General features: G+C 37.6%; 1 protein-coding gene across 6 annotated transcripts in view; it reads right to left on the bottom strand.

Annotated features, from left to right (window-relative positions):
• The window catches only part of NAALADL2 (N-acetylated alpha-linked acidic dipeptidase like 2), a 413,787-nt gene that overhangs the window by 361,515 nt on the left and 40,178 nt on the right, over positions 1-12,094 (bottom strand). For all 6 annotated transcript variants that reach the window (XM_039713916.1, XM_039713917.1, XM_039713918.1 and 3 more), the window contains exon 2: positions 11,699-11,757. The gene's annotated coding sequence lies outside the window, so the exon portion shown is untranslated. The remainder of the gene's footprint in view (positions 1-11,698; positions 11,758-12,094) is intronic.

Here is a 12,094-nt window from a genome sequence, read left to right as displayed (position 1 = left end):
GCCAAAGAAACTCAGCAATTTCTTCATTGAGCCCACATGCATCTGGCTGAGTTAGATCACATCTCTCACAGTGATACACAACCTTCATTTCAATATTCAAACCAACAGCAAATTATAAATTGGTTAATTGCTGGTTGGATCTGTGACCTTCAGACTCACAAAACTAGTGAACACATTTATTCCAACTTATCCCTAAATTTCAAGCATTTGGTAAATCCTCTCAATTACAAAAGACCACTATTACTTGATATGAGTTCTGAGGCAAAAAACCAGCCCCAAATTTTCTTCCATGCAAAAGGAAACTCTGAGAGACACAGGTGTCAAAGAAGTTCTGGAAACTGGAGAAATTATCCACAAAAAAATAATGTGCAGCAAAGCAAAAGGTGTTGAATACTACTCAATGCCAAATATATACTGGGAGATTATCTTTAGGAGTTCTGCTGCAGTTCAGAGATCAATAATTTTGTACTTAAGCTTGTCAAGTCATAACATTGCATCTCATCCATCAGTTTTGAGTGATAACAGAGCAGATGCATTTTGAAGAGTCAAGAGTTTTCATGGGGGGGACTGTGAAGTACTTTTTTCAGAGATCAGCTACAGTACATACTGAAATACTTTTTTTTCCTTAAAAAAAGGGAAAAAAAAACACTGATACATTTGAAAATTTTCAAGTGTGGGGACTGGGGTTTTCTGCAGTTACAAAATCAGCTGCATGTTCTGAAATCAAAGTACAGACACTGTACTTATGTCACACAAGCACACAGCTGGGACATCAAAGGTGCTCAAAGACCAACCAGTTTTTGGAACCAAGGTGACACTGCCCTCGTATAGTCAGAATTACTTACAGGGTTATATTCATTAACTTCCAGCACAGCAGCTTTGGACAATTCCCTGTTTCACAGCTTTCAGGGTGAGCTACATATCTCTGTAAATTCTCATCTTCTTCCTCGTGGTCAGAGATGATCTAACCAAGCATGAGAGCAAGAGGCCAAGACAATACTTAAATCATATCACCAAAAGTCTTTCTTGGATCAGAAAACCTAAGTTAACATTCAAAGGAAGTCCTTAACAAAAGAATTTACCTGGAAATATGTCCTTTATTTTGCTGCTCTTAGCCTGGTGTCTTCTGCCAAAAAAAAACCAGACTCCTCTTTTTCATTATGTTATTGGCATCAACATGTTTCTATATGCTATTCTCTGCATGAATTCTTTGGTTAAGTCATACTTTACTCCTCCTCAGAAAAGATAAATAGCTCTGATTTTTTTTATATACTGCAGAAACATTTTATTGAGGAAATTAGATTACTCTGAAAACTTCAAAAGCAAATTTCAAGCCATAAAGCTTTTATTAGTTTTAAGTATTTAGCTATAATTTCCCTTTACCTTATCCCTTACCTCATTACTGCAATTATTTTAGATTATCAAGTTTAAGAGGAAAAAAAAGCAGTACAGTAAAACTGAAAGCAAAAGGCAGCAAAATATTTTCAGTGACTTCAACTCTGCTTTTGAAATTCGTACGCACTTATGATTTGGTAACCTAAGAGTAAAGAGGAAAACTGCAGATTAAGAATATTTTTCTAGGTGAAGCACATTTCAAGGAAAAATAGGGATCTTTAGAGATAATTATTCACTGCTTAACTTTTTTAATTCTTTACTCCTGTAGAGAGCTATAAAGAAGCATGGCATGTTTAACTGATTAGACAAAGATATCTGCTTACTCAGCCTAAACAGAGTTTCAAACTTTTGCTAAATCCAGCTCTTAGAACTCAAGGCCCGTCAGATAAAAAATACTGAATATATTATGGTTTGAGAATAAGCCCATACATGGACACTATTTATTTTAAACTACTGAAAAGAGTATTAATTGGTGTTGCATTTGCAGTACAGGTGTGCTGCTGGAATGCAAACAAGCACAGATTATGCAGAACGAAGGAAGGCAGTGATTTTGAAATGATAATTAGAAACACGAGGGATATGAGAGTGTAGTGGAAAAAAAAAGAATGTGCTGATTGTGAGAAAAAGAGAAACTTGCTAGAGCAAAGCATCCAGAATAACACTCCCAGTAAAGCCAGAAAGATGCAGTTGGCAGAATCAAGTGTGCACATCTTCAGAAAACTCTGGGCTGGGCACTGCCATCAGGCCAGTCTCTCTGCAGCACAGTCTCACCACATCCATCACACTCCAGCTGCATCTCCCACAGAAATCTCCCAAAGTTCTGTCACGGGAAGGCAACACAAACAAAGCAACAGCTTCATTCAAATAAACTGTGCAACTCCCATTACATTAGAGCCATAGGTTAATTAACACTCAGAGCAGCAATATCAGCACATTGGCTATGTGAACTTTTGTGGAAGATGAAAACCAACACCTTAATGTGAGCATTTAAGATGCAAGAGATACTATTTAGTAACAGTTTACTTCTACAGTTCACTTCTATTGAACTTCATAGCCACAAGAGCTTTGACACAAATTATTTTTCCCATCTTCCTCGTTCCTAGTGAGATGCATATCTATTCTTACAAGTTACAGTTCTCATAGTTGTCCAATGTGTCAGACACCAATAACCTGATTCCAGATTTTCAAGTGCATGTGAATGGAGAACAATGGAGACTTTAACTCAATGGAATTTCTAAAAAAACAGTCTATGTCAGTCTTGGAAAGCACTGATTTGCTCAAATTCAAGCACTCTTTTCACTATGAATCAGTACCAAGCTCCTCATCAAAACAACAAACAAAAGAACTGCTACTTCTCAATGGCAATCTCAGAAGTAAAAATTTCTGCAAAACCATTACTGCTGATTCGGTATGGAAGGCATTCACAAATTCTGAGAAAAGATTAAAATAAAACAAATATTGCATGGATTAACAAGTATTCCAGATTACAAAAAAAAAAAAAAAAAAAAAGAAAGAAAGAAATTAAAAAACCCCAAACTGCTGATTCTGTATGGAAGGCATTCACAAATTCTGAGAAAAGATTAAAATAAAACAAATATTGCATGGATTAACAAGTATTCCAGATTACACAAAAAAAAAAAAAAGAAAGAAATTTAAAAACCCCAAAACAAACATTTGAAACATTCAGGAATTACTTACTTTGCTTCAAATCCTAAATCATCACCGTTATGACACCATCAGGTACATTCATGTGGGCAAGGACACAAAATCTCACACAAGTGGCTTCAATGGCTTAGTAAACCTCAGCTTGCCATTAAATGAAGACCAAGAACGTAGCATCATTTGACTGCTGTTTTAGCTCAGTGGTCATTTTGAACTTGCCATGTCAAACTCTAACACAAGCAGCCCAGAAAAGGGTCACAGGGCCCTTCCCACAGCAGGTAAAAACACTTGATTTTCCATTCCCCAGCATTTACAGCATAAATTGATCTCCACACCACAAGACACTGAAGACAATGTATCAAGGACAAATGTAAACTAAGCAACTTTAGAGTGTTTTATGTTGCTACCTATTTTTCAGGTTAATACAAGATCTTTACACTGGTACATTACTGAGTCTGAGGCCACTGGAGTTATACTGCAGTTTCTTTACCAGATTGCATTATATTTCTTCACAGTTCCTATCTACTTTCAAACTTAAGCAAACCCCAGGGAAAGCAGCCGTTCCGTATTTTTGTTGATTGCTTTGCTGCTCTACCCCCATCTCTCTCAAGAGAGCTTGTTAGGTGTAATACCTCTAAGAAAAGGTTTAAGCAACATTTTGTTCCAAATCCTGAAAAAAAGTAAAAGTAATTTTAATTATGTTCTCATTTCCATGCCAGGCCATCTTTTTTAGTATGGTGTCCAACTACATTCTGCACTGCAACAAATTTTGAGGAACAAATGAAAAATCATCCCCATCTCCTGAAGCTAGGAAGGCAGTTTTATTTATCCAGCAGTCGGTATCTGAAATGCCTATCATAAAAATACTATAAAAACAGTTGAACAGGTATTTCTTGGAGCAAAGAAAGGCAAGAGAAAAATCTGCAGTACAGCTTGAAGACAAGTCTTCACAGCTGCATTTGTCAAGCTTCAGCTGATTCTGAATATATCCATTCAGGATAGGAAAAACCAAATGAGAAACAACAGGAAAAAGAAAGATGTCAGGCTGCTTCTGTTGGGTTGAAGGAACTAATACCATTATAAAAGCTATCAAACAAGGAGCTCTCAACTTCTTATTGCAAATGTATTCCTACAAACACTGCAGAACCACCAAACTATTCATAACTAAAATGCAAAGTGCCACATCCCCTGTCAGCTGCTGTGTCTCTGCCAGAGGCTTCAGGTCTGCCCCAGTCTTTGTTATTTCTACTCATGTCTCAACATCTATTTGTGAGACATTTTTCTGTGTATTAAGAGGAAGAAAACTAATGAATAAATCAAGATATAAGCACAGACACAGAAAATTAAAAAACCCAAAAAATTAGGAAGCCCAAAAAGGAATGGAAGGTGTTTACTGCTTTCACAGTAAAGGGGAAAAAATACATTTTGGGTTTTTGACACATTTGTAAATGAGGGAACCTGGAGAAGTGTCAACTTCCACTTTAAAGGAAAAGCTCTACAGTGATTCACCAACAAAATTGTCTTTCACATGAGGCAAACTGCACTCATGAAATTGTATTTCCAAAACACAATCTATCATTTTCTGAATGATAACCACCATATAGCTGTTGACTAAAACAGTAATAGTTCGACCTAGGATAAAGGACAGTTATCAAAAAAAAAGTCGTATTTTGTAAAAATACAGCTAATGCACAGCTTGTAATAAATATTGCTCAGTAAACTCACAACAAATCCAAAAGGTCTGCAGTGACAAAGTCAGTCACTCGCAGGGCAGTGTTTGAGGACATCAGGCACAGCTGATTTTTACAGGTGGACTTGGAGGAGTCTAGGTGAAAACAATGGAAATCCATAACCAATAAATGGGGATCCAGCTTCCCAAAAAGCTGGACCTGCCCACCTTCAAACCCCTCCATCCTGTCTCTAAACAATGCCCTGAAAGCTGAGGCTTGCCAGTTCCATTTCCACTAGTTTCTGTCCACTATTGGACACTCTTCTTACTGAAGCTGAAATCTCTGTGACTTTAATTACAATATCATTTATTTTAATCAAAAATTGTTCCATTTCTGGGTTCCAGCTTCAGCTTTCTATGAGAATAAAGCCACTGCAAAACATTTATCTCTGTGGAGATGAGCTCTCTTCCCTAATGCACTGAGACGCCTCGGAGCACTGAAAGTGTTCATCCAAGGATGGTGAAACATTTTGCTTTGAGCAGTTCTGTATCCACTGAACATAAACTGAATCTCCAGCAGGTGAGATTCATAATGTCGCTGAAATCCATCAGAGCCTTGTCAGCCACATCACCAGGACAGGGTGGTTTATTCATAGAGGGAGAGCCATATTCTTTCTAAGAAAACATTTAAAAACCCCTTACAGTTGACAGTATGTTACATAAAGGAGTCTTTTTTAAGTAAGCAGCTGGAACAGCTCGATTTCCTGATCGCTGATCAGTATTGCTGATCACATTTAAATGTCACTGCAGCCTAGCATTTGTGCTTGATCCTGCTTCCATTAAAACAAATGTCACAACGCCCAGGAAGATTATCTCCTTCATAGGCCTTAAGGCTATATGAAACACTCTTTTTGAACTCAGAAGTGCTATAATTAGAACAGCATAGTCCTAAAGAATTAAGTATACTGAGAATACCACGAGGATGCTAAATATTGCAACTCTGCCCCTAACTACAGCAGGATGTGAAACATCTATTGCAGCTTCTGTATTTTCTTTCATTTTTCAATAGTCATGTGAGAAATAATGATCTATACCTTCACTGAAAATTTGGTTTTGCACACTGGATATTCAGCAACCAAGAAATAGTGACTAGGCTCCCTTGCTTGAAACTAAAATCTCCCTTCATGTGTCAAACAAGAGAGTCATTGGTTCTAATTTGCACATATGGAACCACTCATGCCTTTCTTTGTGCTAAGGCATGCAAGTCTCCCTAAAGTCACTGAATTATTGACCTGAGTGTAATAGTCAAGGCAGGCCTTAAATTTAATGCTTCCTTAATTACACTTCTGAATTTTTGTTGCGCATTCCCAAAGCCTCTGCCACAGCAAACTAGACCTCAATGTCTCGTTTCTTCAAGAAAAGGGCTTTATTTTGGGATCTGGCAGCAAGGGCCACTTCCAGCACTGCACCTGAAAACATAACTACAGGAAGGATTAATGCCGAGTAGAAACTGAAACACGGCAGAAACACAAAAGTCTGGTGGGCTGGAAAGAACCTCTCAATTGCAACACACTTCACAGCACAATCAGAAAGATGTTCTACAGGGGAATAATAAAAAGATGGTAAAACAATGTCCTTGTGGGTTTTGGAATTCCTGCTGTAAGCAGGGCAACATGTCTGCTTAGAGGGGTTGCAGAGAGAATCTTTTCTGATCAAACCCATTAAGTATTTAAGTATTTCCAGTCTTCTCCCATCTGAGCAGTGCATGGTCAGTGTTCCTCCCCTTCCAGCCAACACAAGCCTCCATCACAAACTCACGCTTAGACCATTGGTCACTTATCAATTAAAAATAAAGATCCAAGAAAAGCCCAATCTAGGCTAACTTTTAACATGGTCTCACTACAAACTCAGCTTTCCACCCACTACTAGGAAAAAGAAAGCTGCACAAAATTGTCATCCTTTATATTTACAGGATGCAGCCATCACCAGATTAGTTTATAGCAGCTGCAAAAACTCATCACCTGTAAGAAGAGATTATTTTTGTGTTGGCAGAGACCCTCTAATAGTCTTCAGTCCTCACAGAAGACAAATATTTTACATGCAGTTTTCTTCAAGGCAAAGTACACAGCATTCCATGTTGATTTTTAATTTTAAGATAAATACTTTCACTTCCAGTTTGCTACAAGCAAAAATCACTAAAAGCATGAGCCTTTTATGAGTTTTGTAAAATAAACATGCTCCTCTAGAAAAACTGTTCTTTGTTTTACAGATGATTTCATAATTCAGTGGCATTTCCATGGCCAGTCATGCACTACTGCAGTCAGAAAAGATGAATTCATCCCTCTAAGGAATTAATACAATACTGAAGGATCATGTTATGGTCTTCTAATTACTTTATGGCACCCTACAGAGAGAATCAACTTTGAACAGCAACACATTTCTGTTGATGAAAACACTGCTCTACTTATGTATCATTTTAGTACGGCATGTCAGGCTGTCTCAATCTACCTCCTGCATGCGAGTCAAGCTTTTACAAATGCTAAAAATCTTAATTATTACACTTAATTCAAGAACATTAAGCCAAATTCTTCCGCAAAACAGAAGAAAATAAAGGAATGCCCATAACAACAGATGGTGGGGGATGGAGGGCTGTATTTGTTTCCTTTATATGAAGACATTGTGAAAAGCCAACACTCTACTGGAGGCCACTGTCACTGGTGACAAGTTTGCATAACCTGTTTCTAGACCTACAGAAGACACATAGGAATTGTAATCAGCACCCATAAATTATAGCTACAACTCTGAAAAATGCCCAAGGACATACTTATGAAATAGAGCCAATAGTATTAACACAATGGCAATTCATTGATTTTTTCCTTACAGTAATTCCAGTCTAAATGCAGGCATATGAACTTGGAAACCAATTCTGAATAGGATTTCAAACACTTTTGTTCTAGGAAATGTTAAAAACAAAACAAAACAAACAACAAAAAAAAGACAACAAAAAAAAAAAATCACGAACCACCACCCCCAGCTGTAATTATCATTATTTGTTGCTGAAGCAAATACTACAGTTTCATACAGAAAGCTCAAAATGCATTAGGTCCTGCAAATGCTTTTGTGCTGAAAGTATTCCCAAGATGCTCTTGCTAAAATAATGACCCCAGGAAATGTAGTCAAAGGTATTTCCCTGCCCCACTAAAGAGACTATGCAGTGATGATCACACCACATGCATTTGAAGTCAGATTTTGACCAAAAAGTCAGGTTTCTAGGGTTCAACATGCCTTTGCTCTGTTGAGTTAGCAGCAATTGAACCATTTCACCATTAAACTGCTCCATGGTAGTTCCTGTATGGTCTCAGTGATTTTCTGATGGTTAATCTCAGACCATCATTAACACGGTACAGCTACAGGCAATCGTGAGAGAATGATCAATTAAGCACACAATTAGCAATTTTCTTTGCCTTGCCCAACCCCCTCAAATTAAGTGGCTCAGGCTTGACCATTGTGCCACAATAAAAATGAGTAGAACACATTTAACCTCATTATTCCTGTTTGAATAGCAAATTACCTAAAACCAACTCATTCAGCCATGGCAATGAAGAGCTGCAAATTGTTTGTTAGTATTGTCTTCTCCACATGCCCTTTCTGCTGCGAGTTCTATTACATCACTTGCAATTTATAAAGCAACAACACAAAACACTTCAGAGGACACCAGTTGGATAATAAGTGTTTTGTAACAGTTAAAAGGGGGCAGCAGCACAAAGCAGAGCCTCAGATACAAAGAGGTGAGGAACGATTCGTTTGTTGTATGAGCAACCTCTCTGAAGTCCATGGAATAATATGGAATTTAATTTAAGAAATAACATGGTGCAAATCAGAGGAGGCCCTAAAAACCAGCTTGATTTCAACTAAGAATCATCTTCAGGATTTTTAAGTAGATATTCTAAAAGTGAAGTTGTAATAACTTTAATTGAGAAACTCGTGAATTGACAAACTCCTTCAAACCTTATCTTTCCCTATTTGACAAGATTATCACCCCTTATTTCCCCACCCTCCCCTTTTTGTCAATTATCTTTTTTCATATACAGAAAAGCGGTCTTATTGCACAAGAGGTCCTGTATTTGGCACTGGGAAGGGTCAGTGATTCATTCTGCTGAAATGAGACCACCACCCCCATGACTCAGAAATACATCACCTTTATTAAATTAAAAAGAGAGACATCTGTGTATGAAAATAGGGTGAAAGAATATCCTGAGTACAGGAGGTGACCAACTGTCAGCATGTACAGCAGAGCCTCATTACTGGGGGGGGGCATTGGGGAACAGGATGGCCACCATCACCTGAAATGAAATTTTAATGGATCTAACATTTTCACTTGCAGTTTAAGAACAGAAACTGATGCAGAAAGACAAAGCCCTCAGAACACTTCCCTACTCCCTTTCCACCTGGCTGAAAGAAGCTTGCAGGAAACACAGGACTGCCTTTGGTTCAGTTCCATGAAGGGCTCTCATTGGAACAAATGCTCTGTGCATCCCTTCAGCTCCTCCAAGGCTCATTCCCAACCTGCAAGCTCCTTAGTGAACTGAAGAAGCTGTGGTGGTGTTCACACGTCTCTCCTCTATTTTATTAATCTGTTCTTGCTATTTGCTGGATGGAGTTCTTAGACACTCTCCCACTGAAGTTATTTTCTAACTCATGGCAATGTTGCCAGCCATGACATTTCATCCACTGCTTGTAGGGACACCCAGCACTCGAGAGCCATCTCATATGAGATTCAGACAAATATATGGAATTAATTCCCATACATGCCAACAGCTGGGCCACAGATATTTACATCTGCACAACCATGATCAGACTATGCTCAGCTCTCAGAAGCTGCGACACATCAACATCAGTAACATGATCAAATGTGGCTGAGTGAAAATCTGGTGAGTGGAAGTCTAAGCTTCTGCAAATCTGCCAAGTCATATTTAAACATTTTGGTTCCAAGGCATTTTGGGAGAGTTCTGGACTGTCATTTGTAGCACTGCTTTACTGCTAAGCGCATGCCTTATTTAGATGTGAAATACTACAGATTTTCACTTAGGTTTACCTCAAAACAATTTACTAAGTCAAACAAGAGGGGAATGAATAGAGCTGATAATGATGAGTTCTTTATTTTCCCCCTAGTCTTCCTTCCAGCTCTGTTTACAGTAATATTAATTAATTACACAAATATAACAGCCTTGAACTGTCTAGTTCATTCCTTGAGACCGTGTCATCATCTTCCACACTGCCAGAATTCATATCTGAGATTTTTATATTCATATCTGAGATTTTTTTTTTTTTTTTTTTTTTTTTTTACTTTTTCTAATGCTAACAGAAGAACAGCAAGGCTGGGCAGCCCACTGCTCACAACACAGTATTAGAAACTGCCCTAGAGAGCTTTGCCAGAGACTACCATGTAAACAAAACTGTCCAAAGTACAAATTAAGGGTGTTCTTTGGAAGTTCCAGTTAACAAGTTTTGATTTCTAGTAAAAGAATAAAAAGTCTGAACTTTGAGGAAATTCAACAGTCATTTCAAATATTCATTTAGAATTTTCTTTCAGAACAAATTCAACACATTTCATTCTAATTAAGCAAAAGGTATATCAGAACAGCAAAAACCAGGTATGAAATATAATGCATTCAAAATGCTTAAACAGCTGACAAATATGCATACACCAATGCAAGCAGGGTTCTGCAGTGCTAAAGTAGAGCCCATCAAGCTACATTAAAATTCCAGGGGAAAGAGGAAAAGAAGGTTTAAAAGCTGCACACAGGGCAGGTGACACCATAAATCATTCTTGCTTTTCTTACAGGATGCAATACTTCCCCAACTTCTTAGGAGTTTTTGGAGTACAAAAGTGACAGGAAAGTGGTTTTCTTCAGGTCTCTTGTTTTAAGAATCTGGCAACAGCAACAGTGATAAAATGCAGCAAGTTTTTCTTTCATATGCTACGAAAAAAACATGCATTGAAAGAGGGATTTTTGGCTTTTTGCCAGATTGCAAAATATGAGAGAACTCTTGTTGAAGAATCCCTTTGGAATTCATGTCTTAGATTTTTTACAAAACCATCACAAACCAATTATTTCTGTATGGTGTGAGTTTGTTGAAGTTAGTGGAAAGTTGTAATCTCTCGTCCTATTACTGTTTGCAGGTTACACTTCCTGGACATCACAGAAAATGCAGCAAGGACAAAATTTACTCTTAAGTGTAGTACTAGGTCTGTCTTCAACTCCTATTTAAAAGACCACGGGTGTTTTTCTGAATGTTAATAAAGTTTCTTTCACAGCAATTTTAGTAAAACACTGTATTTTTGATTGCAATCTCAAATACTGAAGCTCAAGAAAAAATAACTGAGTTTTTTTAGATGCAATCATAGTTTAGATACTTCATATCTAAACCAACTCAACTATTTCTTATAATGACGTTTCAACAGATATCCCATCTTATGGCAACACTTTTGCATTAAAAGGGGTAGACTGATATTGTATATCAAGTTTATTTATCCAGCCTGCAAGTACATAAGAAAAACAACCTTCTGATTGCCTCACAAGCAGGATAATGCATTATAACCATCTAACATACAGTGAAAGAGTGAGAAATTATAAATATGGAAGAAAACGATCAACCTTAGAAGTACATATTCTTTAGAAACAAATAAAACCACATAGCTATTCATATTTTATGTGACTACTACCATAGCACACAACATTTTGCCAAGTAATTACCATAATGTGCAAATACTTCTATAAGAGAAACTGCAAAATAAATCTGGTTTTTAGTGGTATTTTCAAGCGTGGATTGTATTATGCAGCCTCTATACACAGTCATAAGGTAATTGGTAAGAACTTCCAGCATTTCACCCTTCATAGGCCCGGAAAAGTCAATGTTATTTAACTGTTGCACAAATGTTAATAAAAAGTCATAATCCAGGGAGCTTACCCCGGGTCAACAGAAGGAATCCAAGAACCGAAGTTATTTCCAAAGCCCAGACAAGAGACCTGAAAGAGAGAATAACAAAGGGTTTGTGACAAAGCTGACACGGAGTCCTCTGAAAGGAGCAAAATCAATTGTGACATTTTTCATTTATTTGTAAATGCCTCTTTGGCAGTATGCTCACTCCAAACGACAGCTGACTCTTATAAAAAAGGGGAGGTGATGGTAAAATAGAGGAATCCTGACAGTTGCTTTAATGAGATTCTGCATTAGGATCACTCCACCACTTTCCCTCAACAAGGACTGTGCCCTTCACTTTCAATCTTACATTCTCCAATTTGGAAAGCATTAATCCTATGAAAAACTCAACTCAGCCTCCTCTAATCACCATCACAGCTCTTC

The sequence above is a fragment of the Passer montanus genome, unplaced genomic scaffold (genome assembly GCF_014805655.1).
Source record: "Passer montanus isolate IOZ18808 unplaced genomic scaffold, ASM1480565v1 scaffold29, whole genome shotgun sequence".
Taxonomy (NCBI): Eukaryota; Metazoa; Chordata; class Aves; order Passeriformes; family Passeridae; genus Passer; species Passer montanus.
Note: the sequence above shows the minus strand (reverse complement) of the source record. Positions and strands in the feature narration are given on the sequence as shown.